This window comes from Fukomys damarensis, unplaced genomic scaffold, assembly GCF_012274545.1.
Source record: "Fukomys damarensis isolate Sample0158 unplaced genomic scaffold, DMR_v1.0_HiC HiC_scaffold_20, whole genome shotgun sequence".
In the NCBI taxonomy this organism is placed as follows: Eukaryota; Metazoa; Chordata; class Mammalia; order Rodentia; family Bathyergidae; genus Fukomys; species Fukomys damarensis.
Genome location: NW_022900932.1, coordinates 27,812,755 through 27,839,857, shown reverse-complemented (window position 1 = coordinate 27,839,857; position 27,103 = coordinate 27,812,755). Strand labels below are relative to the sequence as shown.

Sequence of the window (27,103 nt, the reverse complement as noted above, 5' to 3'; positions counted from 1 at the left end):
ATATATTCTCTATCTATGCTTAGCAGGACCAGAACTTCCTCAGCTGTTTTATTCTGCAACTCTTCCCATGATTTAGTGGCCAGGAAGAAAGGTAAAGGAGATCATGAGGAGTTATTTGTTATTTTGCAAAGCAAAAGATTCTGTATGTCCTGCAAGCAAAAAATGAGATGAGGTGTCTGACCTTTCAGAGGAGAAGAAACCATTTATGAATGGCTACAGAGCTCAAGAGAAAATGAAGGAACACAAGGATTCAAGAATTTCCAAAATATCCTCTAATCTACCCTCACTATAAGCCTTAATTCCCCATTTAATCCCAATCAGAGCCTTGCCCTACTATAGCAGACGTGCTCTTGTTCAGAATTCATTCTCTCATTCTGCCTGAATTTGAGCCTCTGCCCCTTCTTCACTCTCGCTATAGGAAAGTCTCTTTTCACACTATGAAAGATCCTTCAGATTCTGACACTTCATCTGTTATTGGGGATATCTACCCTTAGGCTTTCAAAATTCCATTAGTGGAATTTGGAGCAATTGCCACCATAATTGAATGCCAGTGATGAGGTTCTCTCTCACTTTGGAGTTAGGTGATCTGGCTCCTAAATCCCATCTTCTAATTGTGTTACAAGAACTATGTTTGGCAGGTACCATATGTCTCAGGTTGACTTCACAACAGACAAACTCTAGTACTTTGACATTTGCACTCAGGAGGTTTACTAAGGAAGGCTTTGAATGACAGCATCTGTGTGAGTGAGAGTCACTGGATTGGGCAGAGAAGAGGTGATTTATGCTGCAGTTGCAGGAGAGGCCTTGGTGGTTGCTGTGGTGAGATCTAGAGCTGTCCTGCTTTTTATAGTTATGTTAATAGAGTACAGAGCCTTTGTACTTCTGAACCACTGGACATTGCATAATGATCTACACTCAATACAGCCAGAAGAATGGTGTTGGTCAGTACCTTGGTCTTGGAGGAGTATTTGGGCACTAGACTACATGGTATACCACAGTTCCCGAAGGAGATTTGTTCAGTTTCATAGTCTTTTTTGTGATTATGCATCATTTTATAGTAGATTCTTTTCCTAATTCTTTTTGGATTGCTATACAGCAATTAGCATAGCACTTGCCATAAAACAATTATTGGATAAATAGGAATGAACAAATAGACAAAGCAATGAAATTTAGGACTATTACCATCAGTGGCCATACTAAGCCCTAATTAATACATTGAAGATTTCAGCTGTAATACTTCTGCATTGGAATTTTCCAAACTGTGTCTCCTACACAAGATGTTGCAGGTTTAGTTACTACTTGTGTGTAGTAATGACTGAAAGGGCTACCTTGAAATGTGGTGGTTTGGGTGGGCAACAGTTAAACCTTATTTAATTGCTGCTCTCTTTAACCATGACCTGGGACCCATTAGTGCCTGGCTGATGGTGATTCATTGGCATGCACTGCCACAGGCAGAGACTACATTTTGTCTGCTGTGGAAATGCCTGTTAGCTTCACTATAAATACTTAAGAGAATACCAGAAATGTTTAAAAATTCTTTCTTGGAAACAGATTATTGGTAACCATTCTATTTCCTCTCTAAATACATAGTTTGTCACCACATGCATTAATTCTTCATTAAACAATGTCAACCTTCTACTCGGGAGAAATAATTGTACCCTTTCCTTAGGTGCAATTATCCTGATGAAAGTAATTAGTCAATACAGCTACTTGAGAAGGAGCTTTGTGTTTGGAAGAGACTCAGCTGATATGTACCATGTGCTTGGGGTTTAGCTTGGCACCGTATTGCACTTGGCAATGTGCACAACCTCACTGAGAGCTCCTTAGTTGTTCTTTTTTTTCCTGCATTAGTGATGTCCAGGGACACCCAGTATAAAAGATTAAGTGTATTAAGTGTCAAAGCGTACCTGCTATGTTGACAAAAATTATGCCTACATCTTTTTAAAACAGTGAAAACACACATAAGTATCAGGATTCTAATTTTGTTTTATTCTCTCTGCTTGTTTGCCAACTTACTTGTTCTTCTGATAATGTATAACCACATAAATCTAATCCCCTATCATGTACTATGCATTTTGAGGTTGAATTTTGCTAAAACAAATACAGGGAAACAACTCTTTATTTGCCTGAAATCTGAAGCAGTTTATGAAGGTGAATCATTCTTTTAAAATACAAAATTTTTGAAATTATCCCCAGACCTATATCTTTTTAAGTAAAGTAATTAATTCAAAGACTCTCTAATCTCTATAGCTAAATTTTCTAGGGTGACAGTGATGTTCTATATCTTGACAGAGATTTGGGCTACACAGGTGTTTGCAATTGTCAAAATTCAATGACTGGTCACTTTTACATCAAAGAAAAAGACTTGAAACAAATAGTGAATTCTAACCATATGTTTACTGATGTATTTATGGAGAAGAGTACTGAGGTCTGCAATTTAACTTAAAATGTGTAAAAAAATAGAATGGGTTGATCAATGAAGGATGGGGAGATCAAGTAAGATGTGATAAAAGAAGTAGAATAAAATGTTCGTGGCAGAATTTAGGTCACAAAGATAGGAGTTTTCTATATAAAATATTTAAATAATTCTATTATTCAAAAATTTTCCAATAATATGTAAAAATAATTACCATTGGTGCTCTTCTTGCAATGCCACGGAGGTGCTCTTTGATCAAAATGGGATGTTAATTGAGCCTCTCCAGTGTTTCTTGTCATACATTCTGGCAAAGCGTATTCCTAGATAAGGAATTTCTTTGGAAGTTCATGCTTAGGAATCCTTTTCTACCCATGAACTGGGGCTAATCACATTAATTTTTGCAGGAAAAGTAAAACCAAGTATACCCAAGCACTTTGGGTGGAATTATTCATCTACTTATCTATTCTTCCATAAATCCACTCTCCTATCAACTACCATTGATCTATATATGTCTGCTCCATGGCCCTCTTTGATGAAATGGATTTTAAATTTTATCATGGAAAAATTCCTAAATCAAGAAACTTACAATATCACAGGTAACTTAACATCAAGTCCCCATTTCTACAAGTTCCACTCTGACTTTGCTTATTCATTCTGTCAGACAAAATCTCTTTAAAATCAGGGATGTGATGTAAGATATAAAAAAATATACTTGTCTGCATCTGGAGCATTTCAAAAGTAGTACTTTGATTTTCATGGTTATAGCCAAAGCCACAAAATATTCCAGTCATGAGTAAAGAATGAAGGCTTTACTTTGGGAAACTTTAGAGGAAATTTAACAAAACTTTCCCCAATTGGAGTAAACTGTTAAACATTTAAAACCATTTTAGTAGCATATAAACCTCAACCAAGTTCTATGAAAGCCATGAGGCTAAATCAAATGTTAAGTTTAGAAGAGTCCCGACAGAATGCATCTCACCCAAGCCATGCAAGTCCTTCCGAGGCCGTTACTGCTCCCTTTAGAGTTGGCTACTTTTTAAAATTGGTTTTAATTAAGTTTTACAGAATAAATTAGTTCACAATATTTAAATCACATTTGCACACACAAATGAAAAGCTCTGTTTTTCCTCCTTCCAAATCAGTGTTTTGCTGTGGAAAAATCTACGCAATGCAACTGCTACTGAATGAAACTCCAGTCCATGAAAAGGTCCAGTGTAACAGGAAGAGTAAAGATAGACAAGACTACCAAGGAGAAGAAAGTAAAGGAGAAGTAGTAGAAAGGAAGTTTTAGAGGGAGCGGGTAGAGAATAAAGAAGAGAAAAACCAGGGAAAAGTAGAAGACACCTAGCTCCAAATAAATGAGTGCCTTAGTTGGAGCCAAATGCTAAAAGCTTTGCTGCCAGGCGCTGAAGAAGTCTTCAATTCTGTTTACCTCCATCCCATCTTCAGAGAATTGCTAGTTGAAAGCATTGTTTGGCATTAGAAATGGAAATGCGAGGTGCTCTGTAATCTTAAGAATCAATAATCCAAAGCTTTTATTCTTAGCTCTTCTGCATTATTACAAGAGGAAGATTTTCTTTAACTTATTTCTACTTTAGCACTAAGATTCTTGGATATTTTCCTTTACTTGCCTTTATCTCATTTTAGTCATGTAATTAAAAACAAAGAAAAAATGAAAAAAACCCTTTCTCTCTCTCTCTCTCTCTCTCTCTCTCTCTCTCACACACACACACACACACACACACACACACACACACTTACACACACACACACACACACACACACACACACACACACTCATACACACACAGGGGGGCGGAGAGAGACTTGAAACTTCCATTGATCTTTCTCGCTTTCACATAATGGTTCTATCTTTCTGTGTTTATTTTCTGCTTTATAAATCTGAGTGATTGTGACTTGGAGTTTCAAATTATTTGGTTGAATACAAATACACATTTCTGATAATGTTACAGAATTTTTATTTTAAGGACTTTTAAGTTATGCGACACCTTGTGAGAGTTAGAAATAAAGGGGGTTGCAGCAGTTTGGATATTTCTGACTACAAACTCCGGGGTGAAGAGTAGCATGGAAAATGCCCCAGGGAATGATCATGCGATTTAGACCTGTGTAATGAAAGCGAAGAGGCAAGAGTGGCACAGGAAGAAGTCAGGTTGCAGTGGGGTCTCTATGAACGTCTTAGCCAGCTCACAGGGCTGCTGCTCTGGGAAGGCTGCCCACAGCTGCTTCTTTATACTCCCTCACTGACCAGACGTTGGATTTGCGGTGCTCCAGGAAGCCGGCATGTTGCTAGAGGAGACAGCTGTGTTTAGCAGAGAGGCACTTCTGGAGAGGGATGACCCTGAAGGCTGTGAGCAGCAGTCCACAGTAACGGTGGGAACAAACACTGCTTTCCAGTACATTACAGAATCCACTGCAGGGGACACTTGATCCTCCTCTCTTGTCTTATACTCATGTTCCCTAATACAAAGTAGCCACAATTCTGGGAGGTTTTTTGTTTTTGTTTTTTGTTTTTTTACTCTTGTCAGAGACATATAGGTAGCCACAGCGAGGCCATCTCAATTTTTTGTTTGTTTGTTTCAGCTTGGTTCCCTGAGCAGCTGTAGCTGCAGCTTCAATTTTCACAGCTGCTTATCTTTCACCTTTGGTTTGAAATTGAGAGAGACCAATGTGCCTCGATGGAGAAATTCCACCTGCTCTGATTTTTAGACCAGGGAGGTGCAAACCATAACTTATCAATGAGCAATGCGTGAGATCAGAATTGGTTTCTACTAATTTTTTTCCCCGATCTGTTTGCTAGGTGAAAATGAATGGGAGTTGTTTTTCTCTTTCCTGCTTGTAAAGAATGTTAATGTGAATTTCAAGTCAATCCACTGGTGGATCTATATATTTCCCATAGAGAGCTTCAGAAGGGCTCACTAAATAATATCCTTTTCCACCCATCAATCTGTGTTAGGAAGATGTACGGCTGGTATCTAAGGCACTGTCAGTGTGTTATTTTCCATGTTCCTCTCACATGTCAAATATAAAAATACAGCCTGTCAGTGTAAGTGTGATATGGGGTATTGTTCACAGAGACTGTGAAAAATCCTGCAGCACTTCCTGATTCATCATTTCAACAGCCTAATCATTTCAGAACCCAGTCTAAACAAAATAGTTAAGGGCATTCCGACTTGGGGGTATGAAATCACAATTGATTTAGAAATGACGGAAAAATCCCTCCAAAGGGGGGAAAATGTTCCGGAGAAGAGAACAGAAACCTTGTTTCCCGGTCTATGTTCATAGTTTCTAATCTTTTGCATGAGGTTGTTTATCAGTTAATTATTCTGCACTGCACCCTGAACCCTGACATTTTGCCAAAGTGGCCGGGAGGCCTCGTTAAGTCACAATTTCTGCTTTCTGCTCACCTGTCACAGCTAAAAGCTCCCTCAAATGTATTGACATCGATTAATATTTAATGCTTGAATAGTAAAAATATTGGCTCAGCACTTTTCACTTCTTTTCTTCCTTTAAATAAGGAAAAAAGCCATCAGAATGGACCTTGCTTCATATACTCTCAGTTCTAGATTTTTACAAAGAGAAATGCATATGGGTTGCAAGAAAGAAAAAAATGACAATGTGTGCTTCTACAGAAGGTTACAAGGTAACTCAGAGAGAACTAACTTAATGAACATCTGGTCTGTGTGGGGCGTTGTGTTAAGTAATTTCATAGTGCAGTAATGCCACGGTTCAGGAAGGCTTCTGTTTGTGAACACATTAGTTCACAAACAGAAGTGTCTGGCAAAAGTTTGCCTCTGTTTGAGAATCCCACTTTGGGTGATGAACGTGACTTGGGCCAGCTTCCCCAGAATTGTGGAACGAATTTAGCTCCACTGTATCTAATGCAGCACTTCTATAAGACAGATGTCGCTATTTGTATTTTACAAATGAAGAAACGGGGTCAGAGAAGATAGAGAACTTTTCTGAGGTCACAGGTACAAAGGGCAGAATCAGGATTAGAGTCTGGAGTTGTCTCTGTGGTCCTGGCTGCCTTCTAGGGACATGATGAACCTGAGGCCTGTTGAGCTTGTGTGTACTCTGTGTCTTTGGGCTTTGGTTCTCTGATGTGATAATTAAGATATAAATCAGGCCTTCAATTCTAGTTTTGGACCCTTTTAAGACGCAAGATTCTGCTTTTAGAGAAGGTCAGATCTTAGTTCACATAAACAATATCTTATATATAAAGACTTTTAAGGCCTGTATACTGAAAACAGGAATAAAATATTTCTTTCCAGAGCAAGTAATAATGTACATAAAAATTCTAGAAAAATGTACATAGTACTCATTTTAAGGAAGATCTATGATCAGAAGAATGATAATCTAGCAGGAGTTGCTAAGGGGGAAAGAGAGTACGCTTTGGAATCAGACAGATTTAGTTTAAATTCTTCTTCTATTATCTATTTGTGTCCTAAACTGTGAGCCTCTGTTTCTTCACTAATAAAGTGAATACAATAATTCCTTAAAGGATGTTGTGAGGAATGGAAGACATAACATATTTGAGGTGTTTGGTGAACACCTGTTAGATCATGCATTGGTGTTTGCAGTATTAAAAAGGAAATACCAACCATTATTAACTTTTGTAAGTGTACCAGGCCAGTTCAATTTTATTGTTTGTTGACAAAAATAAAGGAGACACTTGATCCTAAGAATCACATGTAGACCATAAAGAAACAAAGACTCTTTTTAATGACCGCCATCCCAAATGTAGTGACAAATTCATGAACAACAGGTGCCAGTGGGTAGAAGTGACATCTAACTCAGCTCTGAGGGTCAAAGAAGGCCTTCTGGAGTAAGTAGCTGTTAGAATTTCATTAATCATAATGGAATAGTGGTGGCCTTGGAGCTGGGTGCCAAGTGTTTTGAATGTTGGTATATTCACTATGGGACCATCTAATAGCAAGGAATGAGGCCATCATATTACACATAAACATACACAAATCTAGGGCTGGGGATATGGCTCAGTGGCACCGTGCCCTCCTGGCCAGCACAAGATCCCGAGTTCCATCCCCAATACTGAAAAAAAATGCACAAATCTCATAAGATCACTATAAAAAAGCACTAATTTCTATGAATGTTGTCACTATGTTGAAGGTTGCCGATTAAATTCCTAAGCACAGTTACCACTTACATACACGTCAGGACTGTTTCAGAGACTTATTTCCAAGGAAGAGGACTGTAAGACTTCTTCAATCTTACTACACTTCTGAATCATCTATGGATCATATTAAAAGGCAGATTCTGATTCATTAGGTCTAGGCTAGGGCCTGAGCTTCTGAATTTCTAAAAAGCTCCATCGGAATATTGAAAAAAATCTATGTACACATCAAACTTTGAGTAGCAAAGTCAAAAGGGTTCAACAATGATTCTCACACAGATTTATAACAACAAAGATATTCTCCTGACTTTACTCTCATAAATAACCTGATTTGCAAATATCAGAAGTTGAGCTTGTCTACTGCTTGACACATTTTCCACAGGCCCTGAAAAAGCAGACACCTAACAAGCTGGAGTAGTGGTATCTTTACTTGGCATAGGCATCACCTGAGAGTATGTTTAAAATGCAGATTTCCTGTACTTCTCTTCCCACAGATTTGGTTTAATGGTGCCCAAAATTTGCATATTTAATATGCAACCTAGGTTTGGTCCTGATGCAGTTGCACTTAGAGAAATACTGACCAAGTTATTCTATGGTTATTGTTGCCTGGAGTGGTATAGTGAGGGAGGACACAGATATTTTGCTGTATGAAAAGGGTTTAGGCCTTGTGTTTTAGAGTATTTTTCATCAGAGTCATTGAAATAGAAAAAAAAATCGATTTCTGACTTACTTTCCAGTGAAAAGATAATTATTTAAAGGTAGAATGATAACTGTGTCTCAATGCTATCATAACCTAGTTTTCTACTTTTCTGTTGCTCTGTCATAGGAAAGAGGAAGCAGAAAGCCTGAAGACCAGGGTATTTTTTTCTATTATTTTGTTTACACCGTATTCAAGGGTACTTTACAGCAGTAAGCTGCATGTATTTAAAGTGTGCAATCTAAAGTTTTGTCCTGGTTTAACAACCCAGATCCATAGGTAAATGAATAAAGTCATTTCATTTCATGTAATTTCATCAATGGATGCAGACTGTATTTACATTACATGTAGACAATGATTCAGTTACAGGTTGGGTAATGTTTCAAACTGGGCAACCGTTTGGAAAGCTGTATCTCTAACACTGCAAAGGAGAGAATAGATTTTGTAGTGCAGACAGCAATCTTCAACTGCTGGCAAAACTTTGTACCTTAAAGAAGTGTGATTCCTCTTTCAGCTAAAGAGTCAGAAGTGACTTTGACTCCCTTTGATAATGACCAGGCTCTTCCCTCATATCTATTGCATCACACAACTCTACAAAGTGTCTTCCTATAGGTATTTAGAACTTGCTTTGAGTGTTGCATGTAATTATGCCACAACACACAATCACACACATCATAATGTGTCAATGGGGATACAAATTTCAGTATTGTAAAATTTCCCAGTTTTAGAAATAGATGTTTTGTTAAAAGTGCTCTTAATGGGTTACTGGATGCTATGTCTATAACTGGTTAATTTGATTAAAAATACCAACAAATATTTCAGAACTGTAACCATGATAATACAAGCTGTCAGTTATTAAGCATTTTCTAAGAGTTTTGCATATATTACCCCATTCGATTCTCAAAAAAAAAAAAGCTTCATGATAAATTAGCAAATTGAGGCTCAGGAAAGATAAATAATTTGTTCAAAAATCACATACTTAATGAGTTGAGCAGCTACCACTTGGTTCCTGATTTATGTGATTCAAAATCCTCTTTTCTCACTCACTAAGAAGCAATTTCTCAAAATTAGCCACACAAAACCAGAAATACTAAGCAGATACCTGACTTTGAGGTACAGTGGCTCATGAGAATTTAGCTAATTAGCTGATGGGCAAAAAGAAATTAGTGTGAACTGCAAAATGATGTGGATAGAATCTAAAAGCACAGGCTAATAGGTAACGCCATTCACAGAATGTTGGCTTTTCAGGGTCCATTCCTCTTCTTATTAGCATCTTAGTTCCCATAGGGGAGCTACCTCTTCTCTTCTGGTGCTGTACAGTGAGACACTAATCTAGGACTCTGTGTCTTAGCCAAAAGGAGTAAACATGATTTAAATCCAACCAAACACTCACTCTTTGGGATTTGAATCTTGAACAAAGTGAAAGCACTACCGGATTGACTGGAGTTTAATCACCTTACTGGGTGGTCAGACGCTTCCAGCTATGGGTTTCTTCTCATTTCTAGAGTGTTTTATTCCAAGTTTTCAGTTTGTCACTTCTCCTGTGTCTTTCAAACTGGGCCTCCAGGTTACCTGTCAACTAGCTGATATGATTTATATATATATACCTCTTTTAGCTTAAATTATCTGGGTCCATTTCTGTTGATTGCGACAAAGGAAGCCTGAGTGTATTTTATTTACTTCTTGGGCCATCAGTGATAGGTCAGGGATATTAGGAAGAGCTAGTTGAGACATGGAAATGAGTTTATATTTGCATGTCTGTGCTCTCCACACAATACAGGAAAACAAAGTCTGAAGTATTGTTGCTCTATGAACAATAAATCGAAGTGCATTTAGTTATAACAAGCAGACAAGAATTTTTGAAAGGAAGGTAGGGAGTGCCGGGTTGAATAACAAAACTTTTCTACTAATCATTCAGTGGCACACTCTTTAATTCACTACATATATACATTTTTCTACTAAGCAAATTTGCAGCTTTAAAAATAACAAGGCAAACACTTGAAAGATGTTTCATTGATTGGCAAAGCTTCAACCATGAAATAATCACAATGAAATTTCTTATCGTTGATCTCCATTCTGCATCTTGTCTCCCATTTGTAATTTTGGACAAGTTGGCCAGTTTTCAGAATGAAAAGGGTACAACAAAAGCATCAGAATGCCACATAATAGAGAATAGAATTTTTTTTTTCAGGAAAAATTATTGCAGTGAATGTCCAGCAAACTCCATGAGTTTAAACTATGCTGTACCAGCCACTGAATATTACAGCTGGGCTGCAACTAGGGAAATCAAGTAGTAGTCAAGCCCATAAAGGGAAGGACTGAAGGATTATTGGGACAAAAATTTATGAATGTCTTTCTTTGTTGAAGAAAAAGTAAACATTAAAATGAAGTAAAATATAGACAAATATTAAAAATATTATACCTGAAAGGCAGAGAAGCCTAAAGACTTACAAGAATGTGAAGTTCAGAATATGATTCATTTAGTATACAGAAAAGAATCTTAGGAAATCAGGATATTAGTAATGGAAACCAAGACCACCAGTTCCTATGGAACCATAACACAAAGGCATAATGAAAGACACTTGATGAGGTAAGAAGATTCTTGAGTGAAGAAAGGGCTTCAATAACATCAACAATGGAGTAACAACATCACAATGAATAGTAGTAAAGAACAGAATAGACATTGTAGTAAAGCCAATCGGAGCATTGACCAAGCTCTAGAATTTTTACAGAATCCAGAGGAAAAGGATAAAAAAATTTAAATGATGTAGGAAAGATGCTGGTTATATAAGACACAATATGAAGATGAAAGCTATGAGTTTACTTCTTAGAGAGTGAAAAACAGAGCAATTGAAGAGAAGGCAATCATCAAAGAAATTTCCTAAGTAACAAGCATCGTCCCTCGTCATACAAAGACTTCAGTATCCAGAGCCTTAAGATTCACTGTATTACAGAAAAAAAAAAAAAAAAAGAAGAGAATCATAATTGAACAAGGCAGGTCATAATGTCTGAATTAGAAAAATAAAAGTAAATCCTACATCCATCCAGAATGAAAGAAAAATTCCACCTACAAAACCCTGACCTAAAACTTTCTGTAATAGCAAATATAAGAATTTGAGAAAAATCTTTCTTGTTTTGGAAAAAAAGTTTGTAACCCAAGAGTTTAAAAGCCACTCAGATCTAAAAACCATTTCATTTATGACAGCAGTAGCGAAGCTTTCACTGTTGTTCAAAGGTTCACAAACTACTCACTGATGTCAGCCTTTTTATTATTTAAGTACTATATAAAACATACCATTACACATCCGAGAAATGAAAATAATGAACAAAAAGAGGAATTCTAGACACTGTACTGATTAAGTCACAATTCATATCTTGAAATCAATAAGTTGAATTTTGTGATTTGAAGCCTAGAGGGATTGTATCAGTCAGCATTTCAGTTGCTGCAACAAAATACCAAACACCCACAAATTCAAGGAGGATAGGTTTACTTTGACTCATAGCTTTAGAGGCTTCAATCCATATTCTGCTTGCTCTGAGGTAGAACCTTTATTCCAGAAAGTTGTGGCAGAGCAAAATTGCTCAAATTGTGCCATGTGGAAAGCAGAGAGGAGGAGAAAAGTTTGAGAAGAATGGGCTGGGGCCAGGCATGGTCCCTAAAGTTAAAACTCCATAACCCACTTCCTCCAAATAGGGTCCACCTCCTAAAAGCCCGTTCAGCCATGGTTAACCCATTGATGAGGTCAGTGTCCTCACAACCCAGGCATCTCTTAATCCAGTCAAGTTGACAATCAAGCTTCACTGACATGAGCATGATGTGTAGTACCCACAATGCTCTTCTCCATGACTACTTTAACAGTGGATAACCTGTGTGCATTACTGATTTAGAGAATCGGAAGAACGACTAAATAAAGGATTTGCTTTGATTCTACAAATATGAAATTGCAAAGAGCTATGTTTTAGCCATTTTCAATGCCAAAGAATTGATTGGTAGTGTTCCACATTCTGCAACTATATATTGAAAACTTCAGTCATTGAGGTCTAACTTGGAAGGATTGTAAATAATGCATTAGAACATTTTGTCACCAAGGACCTCTTCACAGTGTCTACTTACTGTATATCGAAGAAACACTATAAGGAAAATATACATAAATGTTAATAATATTAACTAGCAAGTGCTGGGGTATAAGGTGATTTCATGTATTTTTCTTTACACTCTACTGTCGTTTTTCACAATTGAACATATGTTACTCTTGTAATTAGAAAATATTGAATAATAAAGCCTCATAATAGTCAATGGTAGAAAAGAGGCAATTCACAAAAGAAGAAATCCCATTGCCCAGTAACCATATGAAGAAAATATTGTATCTTATTAATGAAGGAAATTCAAAACAAGAACACTTGTGAAAAATCTCTTTGTACTCATCAGAGCACACAATAATTTAAGCTTGACTATGCTTACAGGGTCAGGGTGTGAAGTCACAGGAAGCCTCACATCCAGCTGGTGACAATGTAAATTTACAGACGAATATGGAAACATCTAGAAGAGTTGGTAATGTACATGTCAGTGACCTGGTAATTATAATTTTACATAGCTGCAACATTTCTTATAATGACAGAAATTTGGGTACAATATCAATCTACAGGAAAATATGGATAAAAAGTTTGTAGTATATTGTATACTGTTGTTACCAGAAATAAATGTGAGCTACATATAAAAAAATGTGAGGAAACCCTCAAAATGTAATATTGAGGGGGCAAATGAAAGTTACAATTATTCATAGCATGATTTAAATTTATAAATAGAAATTTAAAATATAAATGTGTAAATTAAAAGGTCTAAGGAGTTCTATAGTAAAAATAACATCTATTTTGTCCATGAGTTCAAACATAGTAAAACTATAAAAGTATTCAAAGAAGCAATAAATTTAGGACAGTGGTTATCTTTGAGGAGAGAAGGAGGAAACTGGACATTGAAGAAGAATATTTCAATGATGATGGAAGTTCTGTGATTTTTTTCCCTTGGGAAAACACATGTTGGACGTATAGATATAAATATTTTAATAACTGGCAAAACTGACAATACGTACAATATTATTTACTTGAAAAATTTTTAGTAAAAATGAAAATAAAATGCTAATAGCATGTTCTTTTTTTTTTTTTTTTTTTTTTTTTTTTTTTGGGTACTGGGAATCGGACTCTGGACCTTGTGCTTGCAAGGCAGGGAGTGGAACCACTGAGCTAAATCCTCAGCCACATGTTTCTTTATAATATGTATATTATAAATACAAAACAAAATCTGTATTTACAATTTCAAAGTGCTCTCTGGCTTCAAGTGAACACAATATTTACAGCATAAAGTCTCCAAGAAAATAAAAAAGAAATCAAATGCTGGTTATATCTAGATATAGATAATTTTAAAGTTTCTTTTTAAGACAGTTCTATATGTCTGTATTTTAAGAGTTTTTAATTATAAGAATGAAATTTTTATATTTGAAATATATAAAATTTGGTTAAAAGTGAAGATTTGGATTATATTGTGGAGGCTCTTTAATGCCCTGCTGTGTTTTGAGCTTTATAACAGGTACTAGTATCTCCCAAACCCATGTTGTAGAATGTTTGTTACCCTTAGGATGTTAAGGTATGTTCTTGGGAGAAAAAATTTCTAGAGTCAATATATTTCAAAATGATGCTTTCTATTTGTAACATAATGGGCCTTTAAGTTTGCACATTACAGTCTCTGAGAAGTTCTGCAGTTCTATTCATACAGCTTCTCATTAATTAGTATTTAGCATTCAGAAACAGGATTAAGTCTAAATTTCATAGAACAATTTCAATTGCCAAGGGGAAAAAGCAAGAATGATCTTGAATATTTTGAAATAATGTGGCTTAAAACTAGAAGATCATATAACCTGTCACTTTTTACAAACTTCAACATTTTTATTTCCAAATGGATTGGTGCCTGTTGTATTATACATTTAATACTCATAAAAACAATATTACATATTTTTTTCAATTGCCAACTCCACATATTAACTGTGTCAATATGATATATAGGCTACTCTTCCTAGGTGGAGGTACACAGTGTTTCTCTTGTTCTAAAAAGTGATGATAAAATATGTTTTGAGTTTTTATTTACTGGCCAGAAATCTTTTAAAAACACAAGACTTGTGGTCAGTGGTTCTGCAGGAGAATCTGGAAAATCAATCAATGACCCGCAGCAAACAAAGGGGCTGGGCTATGGCACTTATGAAAATGGCAAAATCCGTACACGATTCTCATGAATACCTTGCTCCTCCTCATTGTCAGGGTCACCACGCTGGCTCTGGGGGCAGAGAATCTGAAACCCATTCCCATCATGGTGTACTTGACACCAGGTCCTATTTTAAATATCAGAGGGAAGTCTGCAATGAGCAGAGAATAACGGGAATGGTAGGTGGGGAAGCATTTTTGGAAGGTGACCACTGTCTCAGTGTTCTAACATTCTATTAGAAGGAGCCAGATATGTTCCACCTACAGAGGTAAGCATGTATTTCAAATGGGGAGTGTTACACTCAAAGTATATTATTAAAAAAAAGAAAGAAGAAAAGGGTGCCTGAGACAGGATATTCTAGATTTGTGACATGCTTCTTCTATAGAATAAGTGCCTATTACTTTTAAAAGTATAACTAAAAAAATCAAATTTTATGGAATATAAGAGGCATGAAGACTTGGGATATGGGGTACCAAAAATTATCACTAATATTCAACCTCATACCTGTTAAACCTCTGTCTGATCAGTGAGGCATAGAAATTCTCCAGGTAACAGCAGCCATACTAAATTATTTATTGCTCTCCAACCAATATCCAGCCTCAGATTAGTAAATATTAACAATGGTGATTATCATTTACACAAAATGGTCTTTAAAAAGCTATGATGGTTATTTTTATAGATCAAATTAACTAGGTGACAGGATGGCCATAGATAGTAAAACATTATTTCAGGGTATATCTGAGTACTTCTGGGAGAGAGTGACATTTGAATTCATGGACTGAATGATACTGAAAATATCAACTTACCACTTCAGGGTAGGTGGACAATCATCCCTGGAGGGCCTGCGTAGAACATAAGAGGGGAGGAAGGGTGAATTTGCCTTCCTAGTTTGAGCTAAGCTATTAATCTATCCTTGTCCTTGAAAACTTGGTTCTTTGACCTTCAGATTTGGACCAGGATTTACACTAATGGTCCCCTGGTTCTTGAGTCTTCAGAATCATTATGGGCCTTCCATCATTAGCTCCTCTGGTTCTTAGGCTTTGGGGTTGGATTAGAGTTATACCATCAGTTTTTCAGAAGCTTCTGGCTTTTAGACTGTAGATTAGGAATTTCTAGGGTTCATAATCATGTAAGCCAATCTCTCATAATTTATTTATTTATTTATACTGTCTGTACCCTATTCTATTTCCCTGGAGGACTTGGATTAATATAATAACTCGTAACTATAGATTTTTAAGTTCTTTGGATTCTATCATTGGCCAGAGGGATGGATTGTGGCAGGTTGCTTTACCTTTTTATGTCTGAGTCCCATTCACAAGTAAATGACTGTGACAAAATCTGTGCACCATTTCCATGCACAAGCCTTTGCTAGATGCTATAGAAAATGCCATGCCGAGAAGAAAAACTAACAATCTTTCTTCAAAGTAAAATTACAAAATTATACACCCACAAACATCACAAATGTATTCAAAATGCTCAACTATTAGAAATATTTTAAAATTTTGTTTGGAGCATGGAGGGGAACAAAAAAGTTGAGTAGAAAGGAGATGGAAGATTTCAAATAAAGGGAGTTTTGGGGCTTGGGCTGGAGGCATGGTAAAGTGCTACAGATTGGAGGAATGATCTAACAAAGGCTTAAGATAAAAGAGACATGTTTATGAAAACTCCCACTTCACTGTGTTGCAGGTTATGGGTAAGAAGAGAGAGGAAGAAAAGTTTGGAAAGATAATTTGAGCACATCACATGGAACGTTTTGGTTTTCTAAATAGTGGGATTAAACTTCAAAGATTTTTGGGAGGTTACTGAATTTCCGTCAGCAGACATTTGGAAGGAATGAACTGTGCTTTAGGATAATTACTCTGGAATTATAGGTAGTATGTTCAGGACTGAGGGGAGGAAGAGCATGGCTGCCAGAGCACCTCCTGTCAAAGAAAATATGGAGCTAACAAGGGCATTGATATTAGGGGACAGAAGTGAACAAAAAGTTCTGATGAATAACTGATATGTTGGAGGCACCTGGAAAATATCAGTTGTGGCTTAATATTTGAATCTGTAATTCCTATAGATTAGGTTTTATCAACCTTAGCGCTATTAAAAATGTGAACTGAATAAGTCACACATGTGCAAATACCAAATAGTTTCTCTGGTGTGAAAAACTATAATAGTACTCAAGATCCTAATGGGATAATTAACAATGTGAAATAGGAAGAAAAGGGCTAAAGGTGTAGGGAAAATGGGAGGGGTATGGGAAGGGGAATAAGGGAAAAGAAAAAATGTGAGAAAATGAAAAAATGGAATTAAAGTGTTTGTAAATGGGGAGGGGAGGAGGGGGTGAAGGGAGGGTAGGGACAAGGGGAAAAAGTGAGAACCAAGACCTGTCATGTAAAGGTACAAGATTCCAGCAATGATTGTAACTGTACTGTATACCTAGAATGTACCAATAAACTCAATAAAAATAAAAAAATGTGAACTGCATAATTCTTAGTTTGGAGAGATGGTTCTGTGTACATTTAACAGTATTTCTCACCTCTGCTCACTAGATGTTAATATTGATTTCCTCATTTCTATTATGAAAACCACACCTTCCTCTGGAAATTGGCAAATGTTCCTTAAAGAATAAAAGTGTCCCCAGGTAAAAACCACTTTCCTGTATAAATCCAATAAAGTAATGAGGATATTAAATGTCAAAGCTCTTGGATAATATCTGTTTGTAGCTTCTCTCCCTCTCACCCCTCATTCTTCAGTGTTAAGGTATCTCCATATACCCCAAAATTTGAGTCAGTGTGAGACTGATGGAACATGTACAGTGTCCGTATTTTTGAAGAAGGATTCAGGGGGAAAACAATATGGTCCTGAGTGCCATGAGCCTCCTACCTTTCTAACAAGTACACAACAGAAAATGGGACTGAACTAGGTGCAAGTCTTTCAGAATCTAAATCTAACAGGGACTGTATCTGATGATATCTAGTGATGCCAGTGTAGTCTGGGACTATAAACTGCTGATAGTATCAAGCCAAATTCCCTTCTAGGAGAAACTGTTAAAAGCAGATTCCGTAAAAATCAGGACATGTCATATAAAAGTACAAAATCCCAATGATGAATGTAACTGTACTATGTATCTAAAATGTACCAATAAAAACATAAAAAAACAAACAACAACAACAACAAAACAGATTCCAAATGAAGCGGAATAAGAATAAACAGGACAAAACATACCTAGATGAAAAAGGAATTAGTAAGTAGATGGAAGAAAAAAATAATGCATATGATCAAATCTTTGAGGGAAAAAATAACTGAAAAGAGAATTCTAGGGTCATGAGTCTAGAGAAGTTATTTTGGCCTCTCCTCCCTCCTAAAAATGCATGAAAATTCATTTAGTTAAGTATTAGCAATGGCAAAAATATGCAGTTTAAGAGAAAAAGGAGCAGAAAGAATTCCCCATGACTTGAGAGGCACATGGAAAGCCATGCCCAAAAAACAATGAAAACTGAAACCCTGTATCTCAAAATGAGCTAAACAAAAGAAACCAAGCCAATGGTAAGGGATATGATAACAAATCGCAAATAGAAAAGTTAAAAAATAGGCTCATTAAGAAAGATTTAGAGTGCTTATTAAATTAAGAAAAAGCACTAGTAACATAGTAACATAATTTCCCTAAGGAAGGTGAATCAAGAAGAAAATAAAATCAAACAAACTGAAAGTATATACTCTGAGATAAATAGAACACAAAGAAATAAAATTTTGAAAACAACCCTGATATGAATAAAGCCTTAAAAAAGAACTTAGACAAAAAGATGATTCAGAAGAGTTAATATATGTCTAAAACAGCTTCCACTGCAGGGTCCATGTACTCCAGGGTTTGTAGAAAAATTCAGGTAGGCTAAAAAACTTGGTTGGTGTGTCAGTCTTCTGTTGCTATAGCAAAATACTGGAAGCTGAGTAATTTCTAAGAAAAGAGGTTTATTTGTAACTCCTAGGTTCGGACAATAAAAGCCCAAGATTGGATTGTCTCATCTGTTTAGTCTCTTCTGAGGATTTTTCCTTTGCTAAGTCATAACATGGTAAACAAGCAGTAAGGGAATCAGCTGCATACATAAATGACAAAAACATGTAACTGGTGTTCAAAATTTACAACAATGCATGCTCATGAGAACAAAGTCACTCTTAAGTGTGGTACCCCAGGCAGTGCCACCAAAACCTTATTTACTCTTCACTAGGCTTCACCTGAGAACTCTTCCATTACCTCAACGTCGCCACTCTGGCAACCAACCTTCCTGCACACGAATCTCTGGGGGATGAACAACATCCAGTCCATAATAGTTGGGAAAAATTGTTATTATTTTTTCCACTAAAATAATTTTCAGTGTATACAACAAATTGTAGTATTAAGATTGCCCGTGACTTTATCACTAAAAAAAATCACAGATATCTCAATATGAAATTAGAGTTGAAAATGTATATTCAAATATCACTTACATTCATTGATTTGCAAACATACAGTTATTAACTATATTTATAACTCATTATTTAAAATCTATGCCATATAAGTATTTTAATAAAGTGAATGTATTACTACATCATAACTTTAAATTATTGTTATCACCTGTAATTCCAGCACCCTGTGAGACTGAGGTAGAAAGATGACAAGTCAGAGACCAGCAAGTTAGCAAGACCCTGGCTCAAAACAGAAATATATCTCAGTGTGAAGGCCCTGGGTCCAACCTGTGTCACATATCAGCATAATTAGTTTCCTTTGAAATTATGTGTTCTATTTTATTCATTTAAAAATATTATTCTGGAAAGGGTCCATTGTTTTCATCAAATTATTAAGAATTCCCACAGTACAACAAATGTTTAGATATCTGTTACGTAAAAAGAACTCCTAAAGAGAAATTATCATTCAAAACCATTTCTAATATAGAAGATAATTTGACATTACCCATTAAGAGGGCTTCAATATTAACTCATGATGACCCAAGCCATTCTTCAAAGAATAAACTCTTGGGACAGGCTAGGAAAAAGATCAACTGGAAAAGGGTTAGACTGCCACCAGAATTTTTAACAGAAATACTCTTAGGACCAAAACAATTATAGTAACATTTCAAAGTACTCATGGAAAGAAAATGTTAGCCAAAAATTTTATGTTTGGCCAAACTGACCTTTAAGTACAAAGAGCCTCTGGTCACCTGATGTAAGCATGCAAAAACACAGTGAATAGTGCCCTTCCTAAGGAGTCTACCAAACCACAATGAAATAAAAGCAGAATTTAAGAGTAGCATTTTGCAACTTTTATGATATTTTGATGTTCCCATAGCATCCAAGTTCTTTAGTAATTTATTTTAATCATATTTTTAAAAAGTATTGGCCATAAAAGACTGAAAAAAATTTAAAAGCCCTATACTAAATAATTACTTTCTGACAATCAAGTTTGCCTTACCACAGGTAGAATACTAAATATCAGTTTACTCGGAAAATTAAGATTTAAAAATTACTGTAAGAGAAATAGTCCAGTTTGTATTGTTTACATGCTCTTACAATTTATTTCTGAAACATAATTATTTTTGAAACAGGAATATAAAATATGCAGATTATATGAAATTTGGTTATATGAAGCATGGATTATGTGTCTCCCATAGTTTCATGTGCTGGAAGCTCGGTCTGGAGGGTGGTGGTGTTGTGGTGGGACTTTTAAGATATCAGAGCTTATGGAAGGTGATTAGGTTATTAGAGATGTCACCATCATAAAGGGACCCAGTTTTCCAGGGACCCTGGTAGGTTTTCACAAGGTTGTTAACAAAGTAAAGCCACTTTCTTGGCCTCTTTTGTATGAGGCTGTTTCCCTTTCTGCCTCTTCACTGTTATGATGCTATCAGGGAGTTCTTACCAGGATATTAGTGCTAAATTGTCTAGACCCTCCAGCTGTCAGAATTGCAAGGTAAATAAACCTTCTTGGTCTATTAAGTTAGCCAGCCTGTCACATTTGGTAACACAATCAACTAAGACTTCTATTTTTTACCAACTAAAAAAGCCTAGAAACAATGATCAAGTAATCAATAATAAGCATACACCAGACATGCAAACTGTAGTCTTGAAACACTGTTTCCTACTCCTTGGATTTGGTGAGTCTGTGTTTGAGTCAGGAAACATGTATGATGTGCCTACAATGTACCAGAGAGCGAGGAAGCTATTGAAGATTGCTAAAGCTGTGTCAAGTATGGCTAACTGTGATAGATTCAAGCATATCAAAGTTTAATTCCACGATATGAATATATACCTGAATTTATTCAATTTAGAAGAATAGTAGGAAATAAATTCATTATTTTGTAATTGGGTAAACAAAGGGCAACAATCAAGCTGTCCTATCATTTCTGTATGACATCTGTTTTAGGGTAAACAAATAATAGATGAGAGGAAATTTCTCTTTACTGGAGTGTTCATCTGATATACTAAAGGAAATGGTATGTTTTATTGGAATGGGATGATTTGAACTTGGGTTTATTGAATTTGAGAGAGCCATGGCCACTAGAGAATAAGAAAAAAAAAACACATAGGAAACATGATGAAAAGTTTAACACCTGAAGAGCAGCTTCAAGAGTTATCTGCTCAGATACCTGAGGCCAGTGTGTATGTAGATTGACTCAGAGAGAGCTTGTGATAGAAGAGGGAAGGCTGTTAAGATCAGTGACTTGGAGAAAACTTGCATGCAAAGTATAAAGAGAAGACAAAGACATGGAAGAAGTCAAAGGCACTCATGGCAAGAGGAAGGGTGATATTCAAGATAGAAGGAGGGATCAACAGCGTCACAATTACAGAGAGATCAAATAGAACACCAGATGAGAGAACACCTTTGGACTGTGATGATTAGGAACTCACCAATGATTTCTGAGAAAGCAACTTTAAGCAGTGGAAGAAGTTACACCAAAGATTGTGATGTGGATGTGAAACTTAGTAGGGATTACCAAGGGCATACAGCACCACATCAAACAGCCCAGACAAGTTAATAATAGGGGAAGTTCAAGTGGGAAACACAAACAGAATAATGGAGATGAGATGATGGTAGGGGATCATCTGTAAAGAAGGGGCCCGAAATAAGCCACCTGAAACATGGTTTTCCACTCTAACGTGTAATTCTGGGCCTGCAAATATTTCCGGCCACTTGTCAAAGGTAATGCAGGCATTTGACACTTCTAGGGTGAGAGAGGTAGAAGGGCATGTACTGTAATGTTTGGAGTGACTGGAATTTGTGGAAATAAATTAATGGGCTGTATCTAAGGCATCTCTGAGGGAGTTATAGCAGATTCCAGTCTCCACCACTCAGCTCCCACTGTATTCAGAAGGGCTTTCCCGGGATTACCACCATACATTACTAGGGCACTAAATTAGCCTGAGTGATGGTTTACGTATATTTGTTTATGAACTATGGTCTTCCTGTAATTTACAGTATAGAAAAGATTACTGGCTTTAGCTTTAAATTGTTAGATAGTCTGGGGAAAGAGGGTAGCAATTCTAAGAGCTCCTGAAAGGCACAGACTCACATATCACTGAATCCTGCTCCCAAGGAAAGATACACGATTCTTCTTTGATGCTATGAGGTCCACAATTATTCCTCTCTGAGAAGATATTAAGAGATACTTAAACACATAATGTATATTTTATGTTCCTAGGCCTTCTGTTTCAGGCATTGCTACTTTGAATATTCAACTGTTTTCAATCAAGATTAAAACAGGCCTTTGGGATAACTGAAGCAATGCCCTTAAGTAGAAAGACCTTGAGACAAAAAAAAAAAAAATCATCATCTCCCATTTACATAATGCTTTTAATTTTTTCAAAGCTTTTTTTATATCTATTATTTCACTTGATCTGCACAACAACCATGTGAGGCTGTTCACTTTAAAGAAATGAACTTGAAAGCAGTGAACATTTAAAACACTTCCAAAAAATGTAGTAAAATCACCAAGAAATTCCCAGAGCATCTATACCATAGCTCTAACTTAAACTGTATTTACTGCAAACTGTATTGACTCAGAAGAGATGGTGGCTCGTAAATACAGTTTCTCTGTCCTGAGCCACGTTCCAACTGCAGTTGTTATGAATACAAAAGAGCTTTCTGAGTACATAACTGTAGTTTTGCTGCATTAAAGCAAAAGGCTGGCATTTGGACTAGAAAGCAGTCTGTAAGTATGTCTGTTCTGCATGGCAAGCATCTCAGTGCCTGCCAGCAATAGGGGTGGATTTACATATATTGACTCAATGCAGCATATGAGTAATGATCAATTTTCTTGATCTATTCTATTCTATCAATCTGTGCTTTTGCTAGCAAATGAGGAGACATCGCTGTCAGCCAGAAATAGAGTTTCCTGGGCTTATATGCGCTTTTAAGATCTCTTTTCTACTTAATTAAAAGATACATATGGTGGTTGACAGAGAGCAGCAGGCTAGTCAACGTAGCAAAATTTGCTACTTATAGATGGGTTCCTGGAAGAAAAAAAAACATGAAAGATGGCTAAATAATTGTAAAGGCAGAGCTGCATTTCTGAGGATAGCATATTTTGATGTCAATTTTATTAATAGTAAAATAAATGCAAAGGGACAAATACAATTTGTCTATCAGGAGTAGCCAGTAAAAGCATCTTTTTTCAGGAGCCACAAATTACTCTTCCAGGTAACAATATGTAATCTGTCAGACAAAACGAAGGAAAAATGCTTTTCTTTCTGGTCTCCCATATTAATATATGCCAAATTTATTTGTTTGGGGCTCAGACATCCCCTGCCCTTACACTGTCCTGGAGTAGTAACATAACATTTACATATACACAAAATAAGCTGGAAATACTCACACTAGGGATGCTAGGAAATTCTTGACACCTGTTGAACCCTTCAAGTCCCCCTTTACCTCCAATGTGTTGGTAATGCCAGTGGCTCACTTAGGTTCCTAGGGAAAATCTAAATTTACGCTGAACCGTTTCACTGTGAACGAATACATAACTGAATGTCTCAGCTAGGGGGCGCAGTGGTGCAATTTTACAGTTTCTTCCTCTTTTTCAGGTATTTAAAGTGGGTGGAGATTTTCAGTTTGTGCAAGAAGTGGGATGTGGTTATAGACATCTCTTGGTATCCACAAGGGATTTGTTCCAGGATCCCACATGGAAAACAAAATTGAAGGATGCTCATGTTAAGTCCCTTATATAAAACGATACAGTGTTTGCATACAATGTTATACATGTTCTCCCTTTAATGTACTTTAAATCATCTTTAGATTCCTTATAATACCTAATGCAATGTAAATGTTTAGTGAATAGTTGTTTCACTGTATTGTTTAGGAAATAATAGCAGGAAAAACCTACATGTTCAGCACAGTTGCAATTTTCATTTGACTATTTTCAACTTGATGTTGATTGAATCAGCAGAGGCAGGAGAAATAGAGGATATGAAAAAATGGCTGTATTTATACAGGCATTGGCTCTAACTGGGTTGGCTGGACTGAGTTTGACTTCTGGCTGTATTCTATGATCCTCCCAAATCCTTATATCCATTACCTCAGGAAATATCCACAGGTTACCAGGAAACTGATTTTAGGAATGTACACATGAGGCAGGAATAACGGGTGAAGTGTCACACTACCAGGTGGTGAATGAGGCTTTGGAGTAGATGACAGTAGATCCTGGATCTAGGCTTGGCTCCTCCCTTCACGAGTTCCATGATCATGAAAAAATGGTTTCTCTTTTGGTCTTCAGTGTTCTCCATCATAAATTGGAGAGATAACGATTCATTTATGATCTTCAAACTGAATCTGGGGAGTCTCCTCAGAGAGTTCCCATTCCTTTAAGATGAATGGAATTCTGAAGATATCCCCACTACCCACTGCACGCTTCTATGAAAAACACAGTAGCTCTTCTTGTACTCATGTTACCTGGCATGATTCCAATAGGAATTTGTTCAAACCAAGGCTAAGATGGGGTTTAAACCATGGCACTAGAAAATCTGGAATGTTTCCTAGATGTCTAGCAATCTCTGGATCAACTTAAATGCTCCGGGACTGCTTGTCCATTGGACTCATGACTACGAGTTACATTTTCCAAATCCCAGGAATAAATGTAAATTGAGTTGCTTAAGTTCTCAAGTGCTTATTCCTGATTTGTCATGTCTGACAACAACAGCCCCCACTTGGCTGGCTCGTGGGTAGTGTCTGGCACATAAGATGGTTGCAGTCGATATGTATCTACTACTGAGTAGCTAATTTGTCTGTATAAGATTCATATTTCTAGATTTTAGCCAAAGAAACTGATGAGAATGGCCAAAAAGTGAATGAATATCAAGAAAGGGCAAACATTTAGCTCAGGAGCAGCCCACAAAGGAGATAAGGTGTCTGATTCCTAAGCTTCAAGAGGTTGACAAATAAATTCTACATTTATTTCTTCACCCATCTCATTTGGCTTGGAAATGAAAAGAGACATAAGGTGCTCTTTGAAAAAGCTGCATCTCCTTTTTGATTTCTGCCTCCACTGCCATTGCCCTGACACACGGTTCTAGAGTCTGATGCTGAGCATTTGCCCCTGGACACAGTGGAAAGAGTTCAACTCACCCAGTACCACTGGGACCCATCAGTAGGTACTGAGGTCACCCCAGCAAGGAGGTACAAGCAGTTCTGGTTAGATACTTAAATTGATAAGGAATCTATAGTCATCATGAACTGTGAGCAAAAATGCATACTTCCCTGTTGTGTCAGCTTTCTAAGGCTGTTATGCAACACCTAATTTGCTATGACTAAACACACAAGAGGTATTCCCTTTTAATCCATTGCCATCACCTTTAAAATTAATTAAATTAAACCATATGATCCTTTCAATAGATGCAGAAAAAAACATTTGACAAAATTCAACACCCAGTCATGATAAAAACCCTGCAAAAAATCGGAATAGATGGTCTATATCTCAACTTAATAAAGGCTATCTATGAAAAACCAACAGCCAACATCATATTAAATGGCCAAAAACGGAAAACCTTCATGTTAAAATCAGGAACAAGACAAGGATGCCCACTATCACCGCTCCTCTTCAATATAGTTCTGGAAACATTAGCCACAGCAATTAGATAAGAGAAAGAAATTAAAGCAATAAAGATAGGAAAGGAAGAAGTTAAACTGTCATTATTTGTTGATGATATGATACTCTACATTGAAGACCCAAAAAACTCCACCAAAGGACTTCAAGATTTAATTGACAGATTCAATAGAGTAGCTGGATACGAGGTGAACACCCAAAAATCAATAGCCTTCTTATATACAAATGACAGACTCACTGAGAGAGAAATAAGGGAAAAAATTCGTTTTACAATCACATCCCAAAAAATGAAGTATCTGGGAATCAACCTAACAAAAGAAGCAAAAGACCTCTACACTGAAAACTACAGCACTCTGAAAAAAGAAATTGAAGAGAATATTTTTTATATTTTTTATATATTAGGAAGAATCGACATAGTGAAAATGGCCATACTACCAAAACTGCTATATACATTCAATGCAATGCCAATTGAAATTCCAACACTATATTTCACAGAACTAGAAAAAAAGAATACCAAAATCCATTTGGAACCATAAGAGACCTAGAATAGCAAAAGCCATCCTAGGCAACAGACACATTGCAGTGGGTATAACAATTCCCAATTTGAAACTATACTACAAAGCCACTGTGATAAAAACAGCATGGTACTGGCAAAGAAACAGACCTGAGGATCAGTGGAACAGACTGGAAGACACAAAAACAAATCCAGATGTACTCAGCTACCTCATCTTTGACCAAGGAGCTGACCATCCTCAGTGGAGGAAAGATAGCCTCTTTAATAAATTATGTTGTAAAAACTGGATTTCAACCTGCCACAGATTAAAACTGGACCCTTATCTTTTACCATACACTAAATTAAAATCCAAGTGGATTAAAGATCTAAATATTAAAACAGAAATACTAAATGTGCTGGAAGGTAAGTTAGGCAGAACTCTTGAAGACATTGGCATAGGAAAAGATTTTATGAAGAAATCCTCAGTAGCATGGGAACTAGCAGAAAGAATCAACAACTGGGATCTCATCTTATTAAAAAGCTTCTGTACTGCAAAAGAAACCATCAGCAGAACTAAGAGACAACCTATAACGTGGGAAAAAAATTTTGCCAGCTGCCTCTCAGAAAAAGGATTATTATCTAGAATATATAAAGAACTCAAAACAATCAGCCCCCCAAATATAAAGACCTGATTCAAAAATGGGCATCCGAAATGAACAGACATTTCTCAGACACCTCACCCCACAAAGAATGGCTGCTATCAAGAAATCACACAATAACAAATGTTGGTGGAGTTGTGGGGAGAAAGGAGCCCTTCTCCATTGTTGGTGGGAGTGCTGACTGGTGCAGCCACTATGGAAATCAATATGCAGATACCTCAAAGAGCTGGGACTAGAGGTTCCATTTGACCCAGCCATAGCTCTGCTGGGTATCTTTCCAAAAGAATTAAAAGAATCATATCACAGTGATGTATGTGCAACCATGTTTATAGCAGCACAGTTTGTAATAGCTAAAACTTGGAAACACCCCATT

General features: G+C 36.6%; 1 long non-coding RNA gene across 1 annotated transcript in view; it reads right to left on the bottom strand.

Moving 5' to 3' along the window:
- LOC104877253 overlaps positions 1-15,347 on the bottom strand; it is a 46,185-nt gene extending 30,838 nt beyond the window's left edge. The window contains exons 1-2 of the long non-coding RNA XR_784547.1: positions 15,325-15,347; positions 12,728-12,805 (exon numbers count right to left, since the gene is read on the bottom strand). This is a non-coding gene — a long non-coding RNA (uncharacterized LOC104877253). The remainder of the gene's footprint in view (positions 1-12,727; positions 12,806-15,324) is intronic.
- Positions 15,348-27,103: the final 11,756 nt, after the last annotated feature.